Here is a 20,016-nt window from a genome sequence, read left to right as displayed (position 1 = left end):
TGATCTCTGCTCTTATCTTTATTATTAATTTCTTTCTGCTTGTTTTAGATTTTGTTCTTTTCTGATTTCTTGAAATGGGTGTGTGAATTATAAGAATTTTCCTCTTTTGTAATGTGAATATTTAGTGCTATAAATTTCACTCTCAGTACTACTTTAGCTACCTTAGCTGCGTCTCACAAATGTTGACATCTTGCATTTTCATTCTCCTTCAGTTTGATGTATTTTTTTAACTTCTCTTGAGACTTCCTCTTTCATCCATAAAACATTTAAAAGTGTGTCATTTAATTTGTAAGTATTTGAGGATTTTCCTTTTTCTATTATTGATTTCTAGTTTGATCTCATTATGGTAAAAGAGCATACCTTACCATGATTTTATTTCCTTTAAATTTTTGAGATTAGTTTTATGGGCCAGGATATGATCTGTCTTGGGGGAAAAAAAATGTGTATTCTGCTGTTGGCTGGAATGTTCTAAAAGTTTCTAGTATATTCTGTTGTTTAATGGTATTGTTCAATGAAATAATAGACCTGAATCGTGCAATTCAGTAGGAGCCCTGGCAATGCTGATTGATTAAGAAGGTTTATCTTGTGTGCTTTATTTTGTTTTACAGTTTGAAGCCTGATACATAGTTTATAACGGCGATGCAATTTACCATGATTGTCATATTAAGGCTCTAGTTTAAAATGTCTAAAACTAATATATACTTTATTTTGCTGTTTCCATATCCTATTCCTACTTCTGCATTTAATACAACTTTGGGGGAGATAAAACAAGAAGCAACAGTCATGGTTGCACAGTGTAATAAAATCATTTTCCCATGAAGTTTTTTAACTGTCCCAGTGGATACTGTCAGAGGAGACTAGGAAAATCATAAAGGAATTCATCTTTGTCTCCATTTTGTGGCTAGTAGTATCTCCCTCCCCAAAATGTGTTTACCCTAGATTTATTTTGTTTGTAGCCAAGAATGATTAATTCAGCATAGCAAAGTAAACTATAGTACACCCAGGTTGCTTATAATGATCAATACATAGGATAAATTAATTAAGTTAATATTAAATGAATGTGAGGATAAGAAATATTGAAGAGAAATGTAATAGCTTTCGAGTCTTCTATATCAAGGGTAGGATGAAAAAAATTTAAACTTGATCAAGTATTACACTTGTAGAAAAATATTAAATAAAATATACCATGTATAACTTTGTCATAAATGTATCTAGTAGCTTTATTTGGCTTCTGTATTTTTCAATACAGTCAGCAAAAATTGAAGGATTCGAGGAATTGCATTCTATTGTCGTGCCTCTCCCCATATAAACATGAACTTAATTATAAAGCTCCTCATGAAGTACTATAAAATACACTGAAGGTTTTATTTAGGCTAAGGCAGGCTTATAAAACAGATAAATCTATAATAACTGTTTGTACGTTAGTAGTACTGTTTATTAATATACGTAGTTGCAATCAGCCATCACTGTAGAAGCTTTATTGAAAAAATCTGCAGTAATATACAAACTGCAGAATACTATATAAGCCTTCTTAATCAATTAGAGTTTATTTGGTCAATAAAGCATACAGGACCACTACAGCACATTTCATTTTTTCCCTAGGAAATCAATATTCACAATAGAAAATAAAAGTCAAATTGAAGCCTTAAATTTTGTGGTCATGAGGTATATTGGAAATACCTCTGGGCTGGTGCTCAAGGCACCAGGGTTCTAATCCAATTTGGTCACTATCATTGACTTTGAAATGTAACACCTTTTTAAAGACTTAATTTCTCTTCCTAATTTAATTCTTGGCCTTGTTACTGAAGTGTCATTGAATGTGCATTTCTAAGAGAGGACCACAGGATTTAACCTGTAGGAACGGATTCACCATAATTATTGCCTGTAATCTTTCAAAATCCCAAGTCTGACTACCAATTTGTGGGATTTTGTTATTGTTGCTCAACACAACAGTGGAAATGTGTATAAAAGCATGGTCAACCTATAAGAATCTTTATTACCTTGCTAGTGTTATAGGGTAAGAGTAAGCAATTTCTGTGAATCCAAAGCCAAATACGTATTTCAATAATATATTTTATAAACATGGAATTGGGTATAAAAATAGGTCACTGCTTCTGTCTATATACTCACTCTGACTACCTAATTCCTTGTACATAACCTTCAGTGATATTGTTATTTTGGACTTATTCTTCTTTGTTGCTTGGATTCCTTACCCCTACCTATACAATAAACTTCTACTCATCTTTAATACACAAATCAAAAATTCTAGGATGATATTAAGATATCTAAATGACTGAAAACTTTACTAGCCTTATTCCAAATTGCCCAGAAGTGTTTGAAACCAAAAATAAGAAAAGAACATATTCTGAAACCAGAAGTATTTTATATGACCTCCTGTAATAACAGAGATAATTAAGACAAACACATGTTAACAGCTAATTTAATATTAACCACCCAAAGTAAATCTGCATAATTGAGACAACAATATTAACCAAGAATACAATTAAGCTTTTTAAATATGACCATATGTCCCATCTTAATAAATAAGTTCTTATTGGCCTCAGTGACTGGGAAAGAGCCAAATTCAATCAACATATCTTGAGTGTCTTCAAACACTGGGTATAGACAGATTTTTGCTGTTGATTATTGTCAAGGATGAGTCAACAAACAATAACTAAAGCATGGGTTCTATGAGACTATACTACATCTGAAGTGAAGAGAAACAGTCTAGAAATAGTCATAAATATGAATGCATGAAAAAAGTAATATGTAAGAACAGTTTAGCACTCCACGGGAATTGGTATATACTCAAGTTGTCATTCAAGTGTGGAAACATAAAAAAAGTTATTCTTAGATTCCCGGGATTTCAGTAAATAGAAGCAGGTACTAGTGCTACGGAATTTGATTGAAAATATTTTCAAAGGTCACCAGAAAAGAAAAACAAAATAACAACACAAGAATTGTGTTGAAAAAGTGCAGTTGAAAAGTACTGGCAGTTATTAATAAAATCACCTTGAGTCTTTGACAGACTTATATATCCAACTGTCAACTTGATGTATCTACTTGGATGTTTAATTGACATCTCACACACAACACAGTGCAAACTAAATTCTTGAAATTCCCCTCAAAAAACTTCACTTACAGCCTTTGCCATCTCAGTTCTAGTTGCTCAGGCCAAAAACATTAGATTCATCCTTGATGCCTCAATTTACCTCACACCCCTCATGTCATTAGTGAGAAAACCCTTTTGGTTCTATGTAGTGAATGCTGTGATATACCACCTGGATCCTCCTCAGGACAAGAAGATTTACTTCCTTGGCTGCTATGAGTGGTGCTGATAGACAATCCTAATCTACCAGCAGTCCTCTTCAAGATTTGTCTCCATTGATAGAGTTACGTTGCGTAAAGTCACTTTCACTCGTCAATGCAAAGGTATAAAGGCCTGCCTCCCTTGCCCCAAATCTGGACGACATTACAGGGCCATGCCTCCCAGTTTCAGAGCTCTCCATTCAGTTGTATAAAGTCTTTTTGACACTGTATCCCAGACACTGCTCAAAATGGAATACATTTGAACGAAAACAGAACAAAGTCCTGATACATGCTACAGCATGGATGAAAGGTGAAAACATTATACTAAGTGATAGAAGCCAGTCACTAAGGACCATATCCTGTATTTTTCAATTTGTAGAAAATTATTAGGAAAAAAAAAAAACTATAGCTACATAAAGAAGATGTGTAGTTTCCTGAGGCTGGGAGTAGGGGTAGAGATTGACTGAAAATAGGAAAATGAAAACATTTTTGGTGTTGTGGAAGTGTTCTAAAACTGCACAGAATTACTAAAAATCATTGAATTGAACACTTACAATAGGTGGCATCAATGATACATAAATTATACATAAATGATTTTTTTTAATAGAAAAGCAAACCCAAAATACAGAAAATCAAATGAGAGAGGAAAGGGAGGGAGAGGTCAAATGTTAACACTTCATGTGAATTTTTTCTGACTGCCTTTGGCTGTACTAGTCACCCCTCCTCTTTATTCATCCATTTTTTTTTTTATTCATCCATTCAAAAAAACATTTATAAAGAACTACTAAATGTCAGTCTTATGCTAGTTATTTGGAATACGAGGAGAAAAAGGATATGATTTATGCTGTAAAGGCATTTATAGACTAGTGTGGAGATATTCAAGAAAATTAGCCTGTATGTGACAATGTATTACATTCTTCGATATTGTTATGAACAGGAGCTAAAGGAGACAATGAAAGGTTTTTTTAAAAATGCCTATATTATACTATTTACCTGACTGCATATTTATTAAACATATTATATATTGTAGACTATTAGACACTAATATCATACTACTGTAACTTTACTGTGGCAGTGTATGTGAAGTCTTTTAGAAATAAAATTATATTTCATATTTCCTGAGACAATTCAGATAGGAGAATGACTTGAGATAAAGCTTGAGATTTGAGAAATAGTAAGCGGCATCCACATGGACATATCATCCAGGAAAGAGCTGTGTTATTTTATATAACTATAAGTATATTTATATATTCATACATCATATCCACATATCCACAATACTAGAACATTTCATTTATTCAACTTTCACACTTCTTAGATTTCATCTTTCTGGAACTCAACCAGGTGCCAGGAGGTAATTACACAAATAGTAGATGATCCAGATCACTCCAAACAAGGCTACCACCTCACTGCACTGCTACTGCCTCTTGTTTCACACCAGAGCTTTTAAATTATAGTCTTATTTATTTAATGCAAAAATTTCAACAAGCTGCTAAGGTAGTTTGTTTTCTTCAATTTTTATTTTTAATGCCCAGCACATCAGAAACAGCAGACTATAAGTAGGCTATAAGTACAGGAACTGCTGAGTCTAGTCCTGTGACAGTAAGAGCAGTGACAGTGGTACAATAGGGTAGAAAGGAAGGAGAATAAAGCATAAAAGGAGAGAAACCATATTCCAGCATAGGATGGAGATGAGGGTTAATAATCAACATTTGTGTACTGGTCTTCAGGTTCCAAATTATTTGCAAATTCTTGCTCATTTAATCCTAATAAATATCCTTTGAGGCAGGCATCATTATCTTTATTTCACAATTGATTTGAGCCTCAGATTGCCAGATATTGCACAGCCAAAAACACTAGCAGGAGGCCTAGGTCAAATAAAAGATCAGTATTTTGTCCAATTACTATACTCTGATGATGACCCACAAGTTGTTACGAAAAACTGAAAGTGGAGTCAATATTATATAGTTATAGAGCATAAAATTAATACCACATATTGATTTCTAAAACAATCTGTTCTAATTTATACATAACAAAGTATATTTTAGATATCTTGAAATTTCTTTTATTGACTAGCTCTTCTGCCATTATTGATAGAGACATGGTACCATTCCAGAAATCTGAAGTACTTATTCATAATACTAAATAAAAACTATGCTGCTGCTTTTTTTTATGATTCAGTATTTTTACTTAATCTGGGCCTCTTAAACAGTCATTTCCATTTCAACTCCTTTAGGAGAATATCAATATGATCTATAATTCATTTGCTTCATCTGCCATGTTAAATTTTCTAATACAGAGGTTTTATAATTATTCTACAAAACATGACAATTAGCTCTGTCACAAGAAAAGATAAATATATATGTGTTTTGTGTTAACTATGTGATTACAGATCATATACACAAACACACATACATCCATAATAACAAGGATGTGGGATCTATCTGTAAACTGAAAAAAGTTATGACATTTCAAAATAGAACAAAATCAATTATCCAATTTTCTTTCCTTTCTCAGATTCTGAATTCTTCTGCCTCTACCAATGACAGATGTCATTAACTTAATCTATGTTAGTAATGTACCTCTATTTTCTCCAAGTTCCAGAAATGGTAACATACAGTTTTCCTTTTATATTCCTTATTATTCAATCCACCTCTTTTTTCTCAATTGGTAAGTCATCTACATATCTACATGGGAATTATTTTTATAGTTATGCTCTTCTAACAACAAAAAAAGAAAGACCTATATTCATGAAAATCAAGGTCTGATCACAATTTTTATGGGTTTTTTTGAATAACAAGTAATGACAATTAAAATTTTAGCCAGAATACTTTCTTTGGGGTCCTCTTTACAGTAGGTAAAATGACTTAAAGATTATTATGATTGCATTTTATGCAAATTACATTTTTACATCATCTTAATGTGTGTATAATGATAGCTACTAAGTACTCCAGCTGGAAACAGACAATTATACCACCTGCCCCTCAACACTAACTGAAATAAAAGACCTTACTGTTTCGAATCAAATATACATAGAACATTTTCTCTTTCCTCTCTTGATATAACCTGAAAATAACATATATTCCAATAACATATCGTTTTCTCTTTCACTGATATTCTTTTTATCCACCTTTTCCCAATGCGTACAGTGTTTTTAAAAGAGTGTTTCCTTCCAGGTGTAATTAGACTGGCAGACTTGCTTTTTTTTTTTTGTTTTAGATAGTGTTCTAAAAAGTATAAATAGAATTACTCTAGTAGGGCATGCCCTCACCAGTTTATCTCAGTCCTCTCCATTCTCTATTGTATTTGTGGTAACTAGACTCGCAGATGTTCCCCAGGGATTCCCTTTTTCCTGGTATTCATGCCCACATTGTATCAGAGTTGCCTTGTGTGACCATTAGGATACAGGAGAAGTAATGGTATATCACTTCTGATATTAGATTACAAAACACTGGCATTCTCTCTTGACTCATTTGCTATGGAGGAAGCTCACTGCTTTGTCATGAAGACACTCGTAGAAAAGCCTATGGAAAGACACACATGGCAAGGACTGAAGTCTGTCAGCAACCACGAGTGAGTTCGGAAGTGGATCTTCCAGCTTCAAATGACTGCAGCCCCAACCAACCTCATTAACGCAACCTCACAAGAGAACTTGTGCCAAAACCACCCACCTAAACCACTCCTGAATTCCTGACCCACAGAAACTGTGAAATAATTTATACTATTCTTTGAAGTTCCTACGTTTTGGTATAAATATATTATGCAGCAATAGATAATGAATACATTATTATACCTAAAATATTCACCTGCATAGTATTTAAAGGATTCTGAGAATGTAACCTTGTATTATTTAGGATAATTAATGTTAGCTGCCACAATATTAAAATAGACCAAAGTTTATTTCTTGCTCACGTCCGAGTCCAATTCAGATCCAGTTGTTCTGCTTGGTGACTTTCCCTCAAAAGTGCATTGTGGAGCTGGGATTGTTTTTATAACAAACAAACAAACAAACATGCACTACTATAATGTATTCACTTTCAGCTGTATGTGAGGGAGAGAGAGTGAACATGGAGAACCCATACCCATCCTTAATTGCCTTTAATCATAAATAACACATCACTTCTCATATCTTTACTGGTGAATACTCAAGTACATGACTCTAGCCAAACTATAAGGAAAGCTGATAAATGAAATCATCTGGATCCAGGAAGAGGAAATGTTTTACAGGTAACATTGTCTCTGGCACCTGACTCCTGCTTTAGAGCCAAAGTAGTGAGGGAGGAACGTTCAATACATTCAAAGAGAGACTCTGTACTATGAAATACTCCTTGAATTACCATTTTTTTCTATTTTTTAACAGTCGGAATATTTTTATCACCTTTTTCAATTATTTAAAGAAATTGATTTCTAGTTTGTCACTTACATTAGAGTAACTTTTCAACGCTTCAGAAACTACCTTGAATGAATGAACTCCAAATACAGAAAGAATTATAATGTACCAGTTATCTTTTTCTGCATAAGAAACAACTACAAAACTTCAGTGGCATACAACAGTAAGCATGTATTGCTCAGTCAGCTCAGCATCTCTGCCTATCTTAACTAGCCTCATGCACATGTTCTGAGTGATCTAGTGGTCAGCTGATGCAGGCTAACTTTGGCTGGGGTGACCTTGGTGACTTGGCAGTAGACTAGGTCAGGAATGTTTTCATGGTAATGACAGAGGCACAAGAGAGTGCATAACCTGCTTACATTATATATGCTAATATCACATTGGCCAGAGCGGGAAGGCTACAAACAGCATGGCCAGGTGCATGGATATAGGCAGAGGTGAAGGATCAGGACATCAGTGTAATCTACTATATATATGCATGCTCTGAAATATGAATAAACATCAAAAAATAAATTAACATAAAGAGTACACTTAATCTTCAATAAAGGCAATCAGTAACTGGCCATTCCTAAAGATGGCACTGTTGGAAGGAACTGGATTTCTTCACATCCAGTTTTACGTAGAATGAAACTCAATATCCTAATTTGCCAAAATTGAGGATCGGTATGCTCTCCTTTAACTCTCAATAATAGTTCTGGTCAAAAACAACACAGTGATACTGAATTTGCCTTAATTAGAAAATAATGAAAATTTTATACGGATTTATGATTAAACAAAAATAGCATTTAAAGATATACTAGCCAATCAATTTCCCAGTAATATTAAGAATTTCTCCTTTTCATCTTCTTGGGGTTTTTTTGCAGGACAATTTTTTTAAGGAAATATAATATGTTCTGTCTCTTTTGGATTATAAGACATTCACAGGCAATGACAACACCTAATAAATCAACTAAGATGTTTTAATTAATTAATTAGAGCAATTATTATTGAGAACACTATACTCGCCATTTTGATAGCTGCTAGCTTTTCAACAAGGAAGATTCAGTAATTCAGTTTATAATCTAGTGAAAAATACAAACAATAAATAAACATTTGCCATACAGTGCCATATACTGTAATTATGTACAGATATCTATGGTGCTTAAGAAAACAGGAAAGCAACTAAGCCAAACATGAAGAAAGTTTTCCAGAAGAGATTAAAATCTGAGTTTGAATCTAGTAATGAGTAGTCAGCTCATGGGAAGGATGTCAGTTTCTTCCACGCAGTAAATACTGATAAAAAGAAAGACAGATTTATAAAAACATTGAAAAATGTATAATCAACAGACTAAGTCAGTGGTCCCCAACCCTTTTGGCACCAGGGACCACTGCTCCTATGAGAATCTAATGCCCAATGGTCTGAGGTGAGGCTGAGGCAGTCATGCTGCACTAGGGAGTGGCTGCAAATACAGATGAAGCTTCCCTCGCTCCCTCGCCTGCCACTCACCTCCTGCTGTTTGGCCCGGTTCCTAACAGGCCATAGACTAGTACTGGTCTGCCATGCAGGGGTTGAGGACTAGGTGATTTATTGGAAACTGGACATAAAGTAGAGAAAATAACTAGGAAAAATATGTAATTTTATTGCTAGGGTAACTGAATTTATTATTTGATCAGATATACTTTGTGAGAAGTAATTCTAGTGGTAAAAAGAACCCTATGACCTGGAAGTGATCAGTTTGAGGTTCTTATAAGTCATTCAAGTGGAAATTATCTTTAAGGCTGTTGGCTTCTTGTACCTGAAGACAAATGGAGGTAAACATTTGGAAACATTAGCTCTCACATTAGCTTTATGCAAGACAGCCACTGAAGTCCTGGGAGTAGTGAAATTGCTGAGAGGGAGGGTTGTCCAGCAAGCAAAGAAAGCCTAGGACCAAAACCAAAGACTTCAGCATTCAAGGGATGGGCAGAATAAAATTCATCCACAACAGAAAAAAAATAAAAAAGGAACAAGCAGAATTGAAGAGTGAAAACAAAATAACATGTTGTGATAAAAACTGAAGGAAGAGTTTTCTTAACGGAAAAAAAAAAGTATTCAATATTTTTGAATGCTATATTTATCAAATAAAATAAGGTCTGAAAAATCCTTTGGCTTTATCAACAAGATGGCTGTTGATGTCCGTGACAAGAGCTGTGGCAGCAGTGCGAATGAAAATAGATGGATTTTTTGGAAACAGAGACTGCAAGTGTACCTAACTTGTTTAATAGAGATAGTAAATATGTCATGAGAACAAGGAACTTTTTTTTTTAATGATATGAGAAACCTGAATGTTTTAAAACCCTACTGGTTTATACAGGAAAAGGTTAAAGACCCAAATGCTGAATAAGGTAAATAAGAAAGCAATCTTTCAGAAATGAGAGCAGATAGGAGGCAGAGCATGGATGAAGAAATTAACCACATTAAAGAGGATCACCAATTCTAAGGCATCAATAGTGTAACAGGAAAGCACTTGTGTGAAAACAAAGGTGATTTTATGATTAATGTGATTAATGAAGATACTTAAAAACATTCCACCAGGAGTTATGTAGAAGAAAAAAGGTATCCACGGGCAGTACTATTAACTAATATTGTTTTGGAGGCAATAACCAAAGCAATTTGATATAGGAATGACTATGGCTAATAGAAAAATATTCAAAATACTTTTGAGTGAAAAAAATAGAGAAGTTTTCCTACAGGACAGCAATGAATTTCTCTCAACAGCAACAAAGGAAGCTAAAGAAAATGAAAGAAAAAATCTGAGGGACAGTTGTTTCAAAGTATATTCAGCCAAACCATCTATCAAGGATGAAAAGAGAACAAAGATATTTCAGACATAGAATAACTCATATTACTTTTCCTTCAGGCTCTTTTTCAGCAAACTATGTAAGTAAATTAAGTAAGTAAGAAACCAGTAAACAGAAAGCCCAATAAGAAGGAGGAGGAGGAGAGACTAGGAAATTATCTGATACATTTGCCTATAAAGAAAACATTAAAAACTTTTTTACTAAGCTTGTGGACAACTTAGGAATGATTAGCAAAAGGTACTTTGAAAAATAAGCAGCTAGAAAATAATATGATAATATTAAAATGGTTCTGAGACTCAATTTCCAATGTGTGGAGGTGGGGGTTCCCACACAGCACCAAGTAATTCTCCAGACATCAGTTGAGTGTCTTACACTACAACTCAATTCTGACACTATCTACCAGGAAGTAACATCAGACTCCGCATGGCTTTCTAAAAGTCACTTGGTTAACATAACCAAAGACACCTTTATCCTCCTTATCACAGGTAATTCCAAGGGTTTTAGGAGCTTTGTACCAGAAATGGGTGGCAGGCTAAATACATATGATAAAATTACAAGATCACAATTATAATGAGATGATGGAGGCACAAGAGCCTGCCCTGAAATGCAACTAGGATGGAGGACTGAACTTGGTATTAATGGACACCATGAGCGAATCAAATGACGGATTAAAAATGAGGGTTCCTGGTTATCTTGCTCTAAGGGTTAATTTCAGCAGGCCTGGAATTGGCCTGAGACGTTCTGCTGAAGTATGATGTATCTGCATGGTACTGACCCAGGGTCAATGAAATATAATGATTAATAGAATTGTTTTGTAACTATGAGTCCAAGGCAAGTTTCAGCATGTTTTGTGCCAGCTTGCCAGCATTGTTTATAAACTGAGATTGATGGTTTGCACCTGATTGATGGTTTATACCAGATAGCAGCAGCAATACTGATGGTTTGCACAAGGGCTCTGCCACTGGGGTTGGTCATGTAGCAATAATGACCAGAAAGGTGTAAGAAGCACTGGTCAAGGCTCCATCTTGGTACCCATGCAAATGTTGGTGACACCCGATCCAAGTGATACAGAAGGATGATTAAGGGATGATCCTTAATGATCCTTCCAACTTTTCCAGTCCCATGCTATGATGCATATCATGATGCTAAAGCTTTGGCTTATTGTAGCCTCTCCCTGCAATAAATGATAGATTTAGAAACCTTGTCATTTTGGGTCCTGTGAATCCTCTTTAACGATCTAAACTTGTTTGACTACCACCATTAACACAGTTATAGAAAAGTATATAATTATATGTAATTCTGTGCACATCTATTTGAGACCTATGGGGAGGATGGTTATGATGGGATAACTGCAAAACTACTTCTTTTTTCTGACTCAGCAGCAGGAGTATGCTCCTGAATTAGAATAAAATCCCAATTTCCCAGTTTTCAGAGAAGATTTTCTCTCTGAACTCAGGGTGAGAACTGAAAATATCAATTATGTCCATCCATTCAGTATAACTGAAAGTATCCTGACCAAGTGGCTAAATTTGAATGTCATGTCAGTTTTCTGGTTCAACTGACACTGCCTCTGCAGACATTGGTACAGTATACTTTCTTCTCTCTTTCTATACATCTCAACTTATATCTTCCTTGGGTCTTATATATCTATCTTCTTTATCACCCTCAATTTGTCCAAAGCCCTGTTGCAACTGATTGTGCTTTCCAGCATGTGGGTGCTGGCTCAGTGAACCAAGTCTGTTCCTTTCCCAGAGATCCAATTCATCTGCACCTAGGCCAGCTCTCAGAGGTCCCATTCTCAAATTATTAATGGTTGTCCTTTTTCAACAGGTGTATCTCTCTGTTTAGCTGGGTCTGTTCTTTCAGGAGATGGCTATAAAGTGTCCAATTCTTTTTGCTGCTTTCTCACATCCTGAAGTGTATGGGTATACTGACTGATGGGGTTCAAGGCAGGTAACCCAAAATGTGCCACTTTAGCATACTGATTACTTTGAATTAAAGTTACTTGAGAAATGGCAAGTACAGGAAGGACACTTTGACACCCCCCCCCCACCGTCCTCCTGAAATCAGGAACTAAATCTCCTATGTGACAGGCACCCTCCCTGTACCAGGAAGTAGAGAGACATCTTTATCACCAGAGATAGGAAACTCGGAGCCCAGAAGGCTATGCAAACAAACTCTACTTAGTTTCTTTACTAATTAGTACTGAAGACTAACTTTCTTTGTCTTGTCAGTTCTTCACAAACTTATTCTTTGTCTAAAAACAATATATATATATATATATATATATATATATATATATATATATATATATATATATATATATAAACAGCCTGCTCTAGTCATTTCTGAGGCCCCATATCTGAGATCTCCATACATATGAAATTAAATGTTTTTTCCCCTCCTGTCTGTCTTATGTCCATTTAATTGTTTAGACCAGCCAGAAGAACCTAGAAGGGTAGAGGAAAAAAATTTTCTCCCTAACATGGTCTTGGATATTTATTTTCTATAGAAAAAAATCCTCATCTCCTAACCTGGTACAATTAACTTTTTATATTCCTAGTGTGTAGACTCTTCAAGTTAGGCATTCCTTGTCTGAAGACTTGCATAGCACCATTTACAGTGTGCACATCAGACAGCTTTTCTAGTGATGGTGCATTAGAAAGCAAAAGGAGACTATTAAATCAAAGGACTCAATAAGATTAAGTTTTATATAAAAGTTCTTATTTCAGCAGTTATTGAATTATTATTTTTTTTATGTGAAAGCATTTTATTTTATTTATCTCTATTTGAAAGTTCTTATTTTGCAGAACGGAAAGCCATTTCCTTATACATTCATTCCATTTCTCAATGGCTTCCACAGATTTTATCAAATTCATGTTTCAGAGTAACTCCAGGTGTATTAGTAGAGTAGCACACTGTAACTTACTTAAGCAGATGGGGCAAAGGTCTAAAGGCCCATGGTCTGGTTTTTCCAGGTGACTAGAGCCTTGCATTAGTCTTGCCAGTCAGTGGTAGTGTCAGAGTCCAAACTTGTGTCCAATTTCATAGATTAAACACTTATGGGATCAAAGTAGCAAAATACTTGTGATTTCAGGAAAATAATAGTTATTAACAACTGAATAGGCACTTGAAGATATTTTCTCAAGTTTTTTCGCGTTGTACTCATAATATAAAAATAAAAACCAGTGCCATATCTGGCAAAGCTGACTATTTCTGTGCCATCTACCAAAGAGCCTTGTTCAAAGACAAAATTCCAGGACTCTCTTGGATAAAGACCAATCATTGCTATACTTATGATACAGAAGACATTTGCATGTTTCTTTGTTTTTATGAACTTAGGGATTCCCCCCATATGAATTTGTAGGTTTTATGTGTGGTCATTGAATCTAAATGAATATTAAGTTGCAGAAACAGGAAATTGTTCTGGAAGTTTTACTGTCAAGCCATAGCAAAATGCTTCACAGTAGCTCTTGAGCTCTTTAATATATCTTTCTCCAATAATTCTGGTGTTCTGAAGAGTCCCAGTGGACTCTATATAAACATTACATTGTTCACAGAGATTATTGATAAACTATTTGAAGTTTTTGGGAGGAGTGCTCAGAATGGGAGGTGATCCGATCTGATTGTGAATGCAAGGTAACGGGTCCAAAGAGATTGCTCTCTAACTGAAAATCTTTATTTATCAGTGATTCCCCGCCATCGAAATTCTTATACTACAACTTAAATACTGAAATTTTTGAGATGAGGGCTGTTTGTAGTGTCTAATCTTCCATTCAGTGTTCCTATGAAAAGTTTTGTTTTTGTTCCAAATTTTTATTGTGATAAAAATACACATAACATAAAATTTACCATCTTAACCAATTTAAGTGTGTAGTTCAGTGATATTAAGTATATTCATATTGTTGTACAACCATCAGCACCATCCACCTCCAGAACTCTTTTCATCTTATAGAACCTGAAACTACGTACCCATTAAAGAGAGTTTTCAACCTTCAGATTTGAGAGACTGAATATATGAATGGACAATGGCCAGATCATACATATAAATAGAGCTCTGACCCCCAACCTGCAACAACCAGTCCAGGAAATCAACTCATTATCTATAGTAACCAGCCCAGGAAGCCAGTCTCTTACTTATTAATCACACTTACAGGAATTCAGACCACTATCTCTATATAATCATGGAGTGCATGCCTGAAGCCTTCCCTTTTTCCCCACTATAAAGCTTTCCTACTCCTCTTCCTGCTTTTCAGTCTTTGCCAAAACTCAAGTGACAGTGACTGACTCCCTTGCTATAGTAGTCTCTGAATAAATAGCCTTTGAGTATTCTCATTTGGTTGGTATTCATTCATTTCCAGTTTAAATAGGTTAAACAGTTGCTCTACCACAAGGTTTATAAGGACCAGCATATTGAACCTGTTCATAGAAGGGTACCTTCACTGCCGCTAGGCTCAAGGCGGCCCATCCACCACCAGATTACTTTTTTTTAAATCAAGATGTTATCTTCAAACATCCATTAGATTTCCTCCAGGGCCTACATATGGAAGTGAGCCAGAAAAAACAGAAAGAGGGAAATAGAAATAAAGGAAGAAAAGTTATGTGAGAGACAGAGGAAAGAAGAGAGGGAGGGAGTGAGAGAGGAAGGAATCTGTTGGATCTTGGATAGTGTTTTTTTAGTAAAATTAGACAACCAGTTTGCCTTCTGAATTAGAACACTGCCTAGATGTCAAAATTTTTAGTAACAGAACATTAACTTTTAGATATAAATTCTAAACTCTGCCTTGAAAAATGAAAAGTTAATATGATGCACATTTAGTTTTTTTTCTAGGCTGGCAAGTAAACTTCAATTATATTTTTAGTACATTAGAATTGGTAAGAGTTTTTCTTATGTCACAGCTTAGAAACTGATTGTTCCTGTTTGAAAAAAAAAATTTAAAGCCTCAAAACCAATCTACCAACTACATGGAAAAATCTCCTTATATAATTTTCAATAAGAAAACCCTGCTTGGGGTGAAATTTCAATTAAGAGATTAAAATAAAACAAAATTATCCCAAACTCATTAATACAGTGATGAAAATTGGATTGCAGAAAGTTCCTTTCTCACTATTAGAATATGATGATAAAATGGATTTAGGAATCAATGCACCCTTTGATAATGTTGCTTCATAATTTAAAAATTGTATATAATCTGTTCAATTTTTTTTTCCTTTTAAACACTTCCCTATGAGAAAATGGGAGAAATGATGAGGTAATTGACCATGTACAACACTTACTTCCCATCCAAATTAATGACAATAATGGAAAATCAAGACCAAAACATCATTTATAATTAAAACCATGTTGGGAGCAAATATGCCAAATACAATGCATTTTAGTCCCAGCTGAAAGAGGATATTGGGAGCGGACACATAAGGGTGTTGAGAAAATTCAGCAGAATTTATTTTGAGAGACCCTGCCAGGCATCTTCAATATTGGAGTGTCTGAAGCTGTTTGACTTATAATAGGGCTTCTTTCCCAAGCACACATCAATAGTGAAAGCAGCATAGCAGGTAAAACCACATGGCTGATCAGTACTGCTTTGCGAAGACTGAAAACAAAACTAGTTTATTCCAATAAACCAGAGATGAATTTTCTTTGAAAAATATATGTCCACTAACAAAATGAGATTCTATTACCTACATTCATCTACTCTTTGGTTAAAGAGAGACTCTTTAAGTAGGATGTCAACATCAGAAAATATAAATCAAATTGCTAGATCTTGGCTACCTAATATTCTTAAACTATAGCTAAAATTAAAAGAATGACAAAACCAAATATCGATAGGGTTGTCAGAAATCATAACTCTCTTACTTTATTGGTGGGGGTGTGAAATGGTACAATCATTTCAGAAAAAGTTCTGGCAGTTTGTTATAAAACTAACTATACATGCATCATCTGACACAACACTTCTCTCAGTTACTTAGCAAGAGAAATGAAAGCATGTTCACAATAAGATATGAAAATTATTCACAGTAATTTTATCCATAACTGAAATCGAGGGTCCTGATTTAATGAACGATTGATAGAAGACGTGGCCCCAGCACTCAATTCTGTTTCTTCACAGCATGCCCCGTGAGCCTCAGCAATTTTGCTTACATTTATTAACCCTCAAGGCAGCAAGAAACAATGGCCAGGCCCTGACTAGTTATCAAAAGGTGCAGGTTTCCTTAAGCTGAAGACAACATCATGCCTTAAGTTCTGTTTCAGCTCCTGAGCTCTAAAGTGGAAAGATCCCCTGGCCATAGCTTCATGAAACCAGATTATGGGATGCTGAAGCTGACCTCAAGACCTGAAATCATGATTTACTTCCCTTTCCTCACTCTTGACCAATCAGCTTCACCCACAAATCCAAACCCCTTACTCATGATGACTTAAGATTTTTGCTCTAGAAAGCCTCTTATTTGTAAGCCATCAGGGAGCCAGGTAATTTGGAGCACAAGCTCACCCCCACTCTCCATATTGGAGCTAATCCTAATAAACGAATTCCTTTTCCTCTACGAACTCCTGTTCATACATTTCTTTTGGTCTGTGTACTTGGGCAGACAAACTCTTGTACAGCTGAATAATACAGCCGAAACTGTAAACATCCTAGGTGTCCATAAACTGGAGAATGGACAAACCGTGGAGATTAAGCCATATTCCCCTTCTTGGTACAGAGAGGGAGACACCCTTACAAATGGAGATTTCCCTTATAGATGTAAATGTCTCTTACAAAAGGGTGACATCTACACCTCTACTTGGTTTTAGAACTTCTCCCTTGTCTGTTGCTCTTTAAAAATAACCAGTTCAAAATGACCCTTATGCCAAAGAGGCATATTTTAGGGTGGCAAATTCTGCTCCCCTTTGAAAGCAACTGGTAATTTATGAAAATAAATTTAATAAGAAAGGTAATAGCATTGTAAACTTAAAACTAAATTAAAAGCATAAATCAGTAATAGCAAATCTTTTATTAAAAACTGAAAACTCAGTGATATTTAAGGTATACTAGGGAAAACTACATGTAATTTAGTACCAAAGGACAACAATGAGTCTACTCATAGAGAGAGGATGATACAAAAATTAGTATTCTTAAAGAAGAGACTAGGACAAATGAAAATTTTCCTTTTAATTACAAAGATATAATGGAAAAACTTTCTTATAATGAAGAAAAATATAAATATGCACAAATGAAAGTCTCAATACTTAGATTATTTAATAAACATTAAACTACACCCCAAACCTATATTATGAAGTTATGCAAATCCAAAATTAAACAGTGAATACTATAATCACACAGAGAGAATCATGTTAACCAAAGGAAGAACAGAAAAAAGGCTGCATTTACCGTGAAGGGGTTCAGAACAAGTCTCCCCAGAATGTGTCACTTTGGCACTTGGACTATTTTGAGCTGAAGACAATCAAGCATTAAAATGATTCAGAAAAGCTTTTACCTCTCCCTTTACTGCCTAAAATAATTTAGATAGAGGGCCTGGTCCAGGAAGAGAACTATCACCAGAGATAACTACAAAAAGTATAGACTAGGTATGGTAAGCTGGGGACAAACTCAGCAGGGCCTGGAGATCAAATTCCTCTCTGTCCCATGGTCTCTGCAGGGCAAGGCAAACTTTTATTTACCAAACATTTGCTGTTCTCATTGCCCTGTAAACTTCCTTCCTCCATCCCCTACCCTCTTCTCCTTAGCTCTGGATAGCATACAAGCCTCAACTGTCTGACTGCATGGAGGTTTCACATTCTTATAGAGCTCCTATATGTATGTAATTAAATTTGTTTTTCTCCTGTTAATCTGTCTTATGTTAATTTGATTATTAGAACAGCCAAAGAATCTAGAAAGGTAGAAGGAACTATTTCCTCTCAACAACTGTAATTTTCTCTTCTACAACTGTAACTTCTAAATGCCAGTGGAGTAATTTCTACAGCAGAGTCAAAACAAGAAAGCTTTTTTCAGGAAATTCTATTCTAAATTATCTTTCACACATTAAAGGAAATAGAAAATAATCTTGAATTGGGAGTATTCACGAAGAGCTAATTTTTAAAGACACAGAATTAAAATAAAATGAACATCAATTATGTAGATAAAAAGAATGGCTAACAATTTAAACAAGAATTCATTCCTAATATCTGGAATCTAAGGATACCAAACAGGAAGCATATGTCCTAATTCTTTTTAAAAAATCTGCATGATACTGCTGGTTGGACTACAAATTGGTACAGCCACTGTGGAAAACAGTATGGAGGTTTCTCAAAAAAATTAGAATTGATCTACCATATGATCCAGCAATCCCTCTGCTGGGTGTTTACCCCAAAGACTTGAAAACCCATATCCGAAAAGATATTTGCACACCAATGTTCATAGAAGCATTATTCACAGTGGCCAGGACATGGAAGCAACCAAAGTGTCCTACGATAGATGACTGGCTAAAGAAGCTGTGGTACATATATACAATGGAATATTACTCAACTATAAGAAGAGATGAAATACTGCCATTTGTGACAACCTGGATGGACCTTGAGATAAGCATGCTAAGTGAAATAAGTCAGACAGAAAAAGTTGAAAATCACATGATATCACGTGTATGTGGGATATAAACCTAAAAGCAACAAATGAACAGGACAAACAAACAGAGACTCATGAACATGGACTATAGACTAGTGGTTACCAGAGGACTATAGACTAGTGGTCACTAGTGGGGTAAGGGAGGAGGGGGGGAGGTAGACGAGGTAAAGGGGGTCAAATACAGGGTTAAGGGAGAGGGTGAAGTGGGTAAAGGGGATCAAATATATGGTAGCTGAAGGAAACTGGACTTTGGGTGGTAAACACACAATAGAATATACAGATATCAAATGATAATATATACCTGAAATTATATAATTGTATTAATCAATGTTACCCCAATAAACTTTATTAAAAAAAACTGTGTGATATAAAAATACAAAAATCAAAATTCGCAAAATGTAGAGCACATCGATAGAAAACAAAACAAAAGAAACTTAAAATCACAAAATAAAATAAATGGGCCTTTCAAAAGCAAGACCAGTCATATTAGTTTTAACAGTAAACTCAAAGGGGATACAATTTATGTATAAAAATATAACTCTCAAGGTCAAGGAAAACAAACCAAAAAACTAAAAAGGCAAACCTGTGTTTTCTCAGTAATTGCCTTGAAAGAACTGACTATAAATGAAAACAATAAAGACATACCATGCCAATGAAACAAAAAGATATGCTACTAATATCAAGATGATTTCAAGGTAGAATTTATTAAGTTGGATGATGAACTCATTTTATGATGACAAAGGGTACCATATGCATTTAACATCACATTTATAAAATAAAGTACCTATAAACACAAGAAGAAATTGACAGAAACATTAAATTTTTATGATTTTTACACCAATATCTCAATTCTTGATAAATCATTAAGTCAAATAAAACGAGATTATAAAGACCTAAGTA

General features: G+C 34.8%; 1 pseudogene; it reads right to left on the bottom strand.

Moving 5' to 3' along the window:
* Positions 1 to 17,949, bottom strand: part of LOC105309214 — a 51,957-nt pseudogene extending 34,008 nt beyond the window's left edge.
* Positions 17,950 to 20,016: the final 2,067 nt, after the last annotated feature.

Source organism: Pteropus vampyrus, unplaced genomic scaffold (genome assembly GCF_000151845.1).
Source record: "Pteropus vampyrus isolate Shadow unplaced genomic scaffold, Pvam_2.0 Scaffold687, whole genome shotgun sequence".
NCBI lineage: Eukaryota > Metazoa > Chordata > Mammalia > Chiroptera > Pteropodidae > Pteropus > Pteropus vampyrus.
The sequence above is the reverse complement of the archived record's forward strand: the minus strand, read 5'-3'. Positions and strand labels throughout refer to the sequence as shown.